Here is a 7,092-nt window from a genome sequence, read left to right on the forward strand (position 1 = left end):
AAGTGGTTCGTTCAGACAGCAAGTATTTATCAATTACTAAGATGCCAGGCACTGCAGTAGGTACTAGGCATACAGAAGTGACCAAATTAAACAAACATTCCTACCCTCAGGTAGCTTATGTTCTAGTGAGAAGAGCATACAGTGAAGGCAATAAATACATAAACTGTTTAATATCAGAAAGTGACATATGCTGTAAAGAAAAATAAAGCAGAAAAGTGCTGTTATGACAAGTAAATGAAAAAATTAATGTATGTAAAATCTTGGCAGAGTGCCTGGCATAAAACAACAGCAAACATTTTAGCTGTTCTTGCTAATTCAAGTTCAGTTATAGAGCTTGGTGTACCCCTCAGAATGGCACAATGTCCTCTCACACATCTCAGCATATAGTTAGGCTACCCATGACCACTATATTCCCAATGAAAGTTGAATATTTTTCTATTTTTGCTCAGGGCAAAAATTCAGGAGAAGTATTTAGAACAACACATAAATTATCCTTAATTTCACCACTCAGAGATAACTGGTGTTAACATTTGATGTATATTTTCCCAAGCTCTTCTTTTTTTTTGTTTTTGTTTTTTGTTTGTTTGTTTGTTTGTTTGTTTTTGAGGCAGAGTCTTGCTCTGTCGCCCGGACTGGAGTGCAGTGGCCGGATCTCAGCTCACTGCAAGCTCTGCCTCCCGGGTTTACACCATTCTCCTGCCTCAGCTTCCCGAGTAGCTGAGACTACAGGCACCCGCCACCTCACCCAGCTAGTTTTTGTATTTTTAGTAGAGACGGGGTTTCACCGTGTTAGCCAGGATGGTCTCGATCTCCTGACCTCGTGATCCGCCCGTCTCGGCCTCCCAAAGTGCTGGGATTACAGGCTTGAGCCACTGCGCCCGGCCAGCTCTTCTTTTTAATTTAGACACACACCACACGTTTTTAAAAATGCAAATAAACTCCCTGCTATCTAATCTGCTTTGGTCACTTAATGCTGTTATGAATATCTCATGTCAACAAGCACAGATTCACATCGCTATTCTCATGCCCAGCTGTAGTTCACTGAAAAGATCAACCTTAAACCTTTCAACTGCTCCCTTACTGATTGAAGCATATCCAATTGACATCCCAAGTTTTCATTTCTATGAAAATGCTTTGGCTTTAAAGGCACTGACTCCACTATTTGACCCCAAGTTTATCTTGATTTTTATCATGGGAAGGTGTATCTTGTTTCCATATTTACTATGAATTTTAATCAGTTTTTATAAACCCAACAGGGAAGATGAGTAGAACTCTTTCATAGGGCAAGCTTGGTGCCCACTTTCATTTACAGTCAATTCAAGGTCATCATATTCAACTTAAATATATTTTTAACATTCACCATGTTAGGACACTACACTGGCTCCTGCTGGAAGCTAAGATGAGTAAGACATAATTCTTATCTCCAAGGAGGCCATGACAGACACACACACATCTGTGATACAGTATATAGGTCAGAAGAATCATTATGTTTCAAAGTAGGGAGAGAACATATTGGTTTGGTGTACTCATGAAAGGTTGTGCAGAGTTCAGGGCATTTGGGACATGCTTTTATTGTAGTAAGTGGTGGTGAGGATTAGGGAAGTCTGGACAGAGGCAAGAGTATGAGACAAATGGGAAACAGGATGGGTTTGGGGAACCATCAAATCGGACACAGGAAATAAGTAAGGAAGCAGTGGGCAGCAAACCTGGAAGGTACTTTGAGTCCAGTTGATAATAGCTGTTGAGATAACAGGCAGGAGTGTTTTCACTTAGCACAGTACACGATGGGGAGTTATTAAAGATCTTTGACCTGTGAATAAAGTGGAAGAAGTAGGAGTGATTATAGATGTGAGCTGCCAACTAGCAGGATAGCTATGTGGTTATGAAATTCTGGAGTGGAATATTGATCAAGGGAAGGGAAAGCAGGGAATAGACGCCATAGGACTACCGTATAGAATCTAGAGGCTAGAAGGGGAGATGAAAAGCAAAGAGTTCCAGAGCACACAGAATTTTGAGCCTGGGTTCCTGGGAGCATGACTGTGCTACTAGCAAAAGAGGCAACAAAGAACACACAGCAGGCTTGTGGGGAGAGACTTCACTTCAGCTGGGACTAGTTGAGTTTGGGGTCATCCAAATGGAGCTGTCCATCAGGTCTCAAGCTCATGGATAAGCTCAGGGTCAGGGGTCCATATTTGGACATTTTCTGCATTCCAAGACTCCCTTACCAGCGTTGTGAACTTGGGGAAAAGTTATTTAACCTTTGCATAGCTCAGTTTCTTCATCTGTAAAATTGGAACAATAGAAGGCCTACTCATCCAACTCTTAGGGCTGTTGTGAAGAATAAATTATTTAATACCCCCCAGACACATAGAGCAATGCCTGGCATGTAATATGTACAGAAATGTTTGCTCTTTGTCATCAGCATGTTGATTAAGCAAGACTCTTTAGATATAGTCTTAAAAGACATTTTATTTTTGTCCCCTTTGTCCTTTAAAGGTTATTCTGGGGAGAAGTTCTAAATAAAAATGTAGGCAGAGAAACTCAGGAGGACTCAGGTGGCATTCCTTTCTCAGAAGAAATGTCTGAACAAAGGCCAGATGGCTGAGTAGAAGTTGGCCAGATTGAGAGAAGTGTGTTGTAAGGGCAGGAGGAAGGAGAGGAGAGTGTTCCTGTACAGTAAAGGTGACGGGGTGAGAGCCCGATGTCTTGGAGGAACTAAAGATGGATCTTTACGTCTGTGGAGGTGTTGTGGGAGCTGACTCTGGGGGCTGTGGGTGGGCTGTGGGGTGATTGTGGGAGTATCTGTGGGGGTGACTCTGGAGGGTGTGACTGTGGGGGTGGTGGTGGAGAAGAATGTCTGTTGGGGGGGACTCTGTGTGCCTGTAATTGTGGAGGTTCCTGTTGTGTGAGAGTTTTTCTCTGAATATGGCAGGTCTCAACATAAGGCACCATACAAAGCGGGCAGGAAATAAATATTGTTAAAAGTGAAGTCTACAAACTATATAGGTTTTTCATTCTTCTTTAACACAATTTCCCTTCTCACAATTTAAAACCATGTGCATCAACTTTCTGCTTTTATTCACTGGAAAATTTTAGATCCATCTTCAAGTGGTTCTTGACTTGGAAATCAGAGGGAGAGAGCTCTCTCCTTGGGTTCTTCATGTAGAAGCTCCCATGGAGTTTGTTTGCTGCTAGCCACATTTTCCCAGACAGTAGCAATTGAAGGCAAATAAGGGATTGAAGTCTCAGGGCCAAGAATTATCCTTTAGATAGGGTAAATAAACTTGACACTGTTCAAAGCACAAGCTATCTCAAAGGTCGTTATCTTTAGAAAAAGTGTTGATCAATGACATCTTTCAGGCAATCAACTGTGTTGAAATATAATTTATACTGCTTTTTACTTTTTCTTCTTTCGGTGAATTAAATTATAACCAAGCTTATTTCTTGATTTGCATTTCTCCTTAATTATTCTGAGCTAAGCTCTACCCTGCAGAACTCCAGAAAATGGATAAAATATGCATTTGAGTGTCGAACAGCAGCAGCAGACACCTACACACCAAACCCTGGCTGTGTGGGATGCTGCCATTTTCCCCAAGTCATTTCAGGTCAGAAACACCTCTGCTCCCAAAGAATACTGCTTAGGGGCCCACACATACAAGGTCTCTATGCACCTTCTGATATGAGAATCCGGGAGCAACTCATTGTTCTGCACCCTCTCAAGAATAAGACCAGGGCTATTTTTTTGCTCCTATAGGCATGGAAAGGATTTTCCAATTATTCAGCCCAATAGGAAACTCTGTGAATTACCTCTACAGGGCTTGAAGTTCAAAATCAGAGAATAATTTTGCTTTATTGCAATCCATTTAGCAGAGCTTTCTTTTTAAAACAACATTAATACATATCATTGTGGAACATTTGGAAACTAGAAAATTATGATGCCTAAAATTAAAAAAAGTATCCTCAATTCCACAGAGTTAGGCTCAGTTGGCATGTTCTTTGGCTTTTGGCCTTTTGCCTCATCCCTTCCTATAATGCAGATGCAATGCCTAGAAATGTTACAGGCATCTTACAACCTTGAAGACATAATTCACAGTCTGAGCATGAAGGAGCATGAAGGTGCAGCCTGGGTTCTCAAAGACATTGTTGAGGCACCATTCTGGTTCTCTACTGCTGCCTCTAAACTTTCTGTTGCTTGAGTTAAATAAACCCCTATCATTTGAAGCCATTAAAATAGCTTTCTATTGAAGTATAACATACTTTTGGAAAAGTGCATCACAAGTTTACAGCACGATGGAGTTTTTCATAGCTAATGTACGTGTGGACAGTTCCCAAATTAAGAAAAAGAACATTATCATCCCTGAGAAGTGACTCCTTGTCACTCCCACTTCTGAAAGTAACCAGTATCTGAAAGTGACCATAGATTAGTTTTGCCAGTTTTTGAACTTTATATAAATCAAGTCACATAGCTTTTCCTTTCTGTCTGGTTTCTTCTGATTAACATTCTATTTGTGAAATTTATTCATGCTACTGTGTATAACATTATTTGTTCCTTCTGCTTGTTGTGTGATAGTATAATGTATAAATATACCATAATATATGTATTTATTCTGCTGTTCATAGACATTTGAGCTGTTTCCATCTTGGGGCTATTCACAAGTAGTACTGCTATGAGCACTCTTGTACATAATTTTTAGTGAATATATGTGCGCTTTCTGTGGGGTAAATAACCAGGAATAGAATTCCTAGGTCATGACATGGGTATGTCCAATTTTAGTAGATACTACAGGTATCCAAAGAGTTTCTGAAGTTGTATCAATTTACACTCCAACCAGCAGTGTGTGAGAGTTTCCGTTGCTTCATAGCATTGCTACTACTTCATACGAATTGTCTATTTCATTTTAACTATTCTAATGGTATGTAGTAGTATCACGTTGTAGTGTAATTTGTGTTTTCTTGATGGTTATGCAAGTTGAACATCTTTGCATATGTATATCAGCCATGTGGATATCTTTTTTAAAATTTCCTGTTCAAATATTTTGGCCATTTTTCTACTCTGTTATCTGGGTGTGTTTTTTTTTGGTAGGGTTTCTGTACATATTTTGAATATGAGTCTTTTGTTGGATATATGTTTTGCTATTATCTCTCCTCTTTCTGTAGCTTAATTTTTCACTCTCTTAATAATTTTTGTGATAAACAGAAGTTTTTGTTTAAGTAAAATTCAATTTATCTTTTTTCCCCTTTATGGTTAGAAACTTTTGTGTTCAATATAAGAAAGTTTGCCTACCCTAAGGTCATGAAGATAGTTTCATGTGTTTCCTTTTAAATGCTTTATTTTAGTTCTCACATTTAGGTCTTATATATTGTATGTATATATACATAAATAATTGATATACATAAAAGTTATATAATTGATTTGTGTGTGTGGCATGAGGTAGAGATCAAAATGCATTTTTTTCCCCTCATGGAAAAAAAGTGATCTGATCCTATTTACAAAAAGAAACTTCTTCTCCAATGCATCTTAATGTCACCTTTGTCACAAATGCTTCAGCCATTCAAATAGTTTTTTGTTATTACTGGCAGCCAGAGAATCATATTTGCTGTATGTGTACATATATGTGTATGAGTGTGTATACACATATGTTCTCCTTCATTCCTTCAACATTCTTTAAGAATATAGTTTTTAATATGTGCTTAATGTTTCCTTGTATTGATGTACCATCATTTATTTAACAAATACTCTGATGCTGAATATTTAAGTTGTTTCCAACTTTTGGTTATTATGTGTGGAAAATGAATGATGTCCATAAATATTTGCACAGGCATCTCATTTTCCTTAAATAAGTTCTCAGAAATGGAATTATGGGTTAAAATTGTACAAAATTTTAAAGGTTTTTGGTAGATACTGCCAAATCAGCATAGAGTTAAACACTACCTGAAAAAATGGGGAGAATGTGCATTTGAAGTGCCTAATTCTGCAGCTGAGAAGCCAATAATACCACTTTAAAATATAAATATATTTATTTGACTTTTTTCAAACAACTTTACTGAAGTTTTCTACTATTTACTTTCTAATGACAACCGAAGTCATCAGATTGGAAATTACTTGACCTAAAAGTGAGATTGGCTGTCCAGGGATACCAAAAACAATTTCAATATAAATGCCTGCCTATTTGTTTCTTATAGTTGAAGCTGAGAATGTGAGCACTAGAGGCAGGCTGTTTTCACATTCCACACATTATTTCTGCTTTCTCTTTTAGTTCATAGATTAGTTTTTTTTCCTTTCTTTTGCTATTGTCATTTTCTTAAAGTAACTGTCATACAATTGTTCTTTTTCTTCATTCCCTAAACACTGAGTACAAGCCTGAGTCTTAGTGAATGATTGTCTCTCTCTTAAGGGTACAACGTTTACATTGAATCAAAGAGGTTAATACGAGCTTTTGGATTTTGGAATTATAATGAGATCATCTCTTAGCAACTACGCTTGAAGCTAATGCCATGTGTTCGTTTGCAATTGTATGTTAAGTTGGTTTTGGTCAATCAATGCTAGGTTAATAAATAGAGACCATGTAGACCGTTCTTGCTCCATTATGATAAATGCTGTGACTCTCAAGGATTCTGCTCTGGACAATGGGATATAGAATTCAATCAATTTGGCACAGTGCCGATTGCTTTCCAGACCGAGGAAAGAACTGACAGTTGGATGAAGAAAGGTTTTGTGGAGGAAGTGCTAATAGCATTGACCTTCAGGAAGACGTCCTATGCTGTTGTAGGCAATCCTGGGTTGGTTATTATAGAAAGTGCAGAGGAGATCACTGGATCAGAGGACTTAGGCAAAAAGCACAAGTGGGCATTCCTGAGGAAGCCAGCAGATAAACTGCCCCAAATCCAGGAGTCGTCTTGCAGCCTACTCTGAGCTCCATCTCAGTTTGTGTACAGAACCTCATAAACCAAGATAGGTATGGAGGGGGACAGGGAGAAGTCCCCTGGCTCTCAATCTTGCTCAGCATTCTGAATCTGAGCTTTCTTTTGTTGTTTCTTCCTTTCTTTTTCTTTCTTTCCCTCGCCTCCCCTCCCCTCCCCTCCCCTCTCCTC

This window comes from Colobus angolensis, unplaced genomic scaffold (genome assembly GCF_000951035.1).
Source record: "Colobus angolensis palliatus isolate OR3802 unplaced genomic scaffold, Cang.pa_1.0 Scaffold134, whole genome shotgun sequence".
NCBI lineage: Eukaryota > Metazoa > Chordata > Mammalia > Primates > Cercopithecidae > Colobus > Colobus angolensis.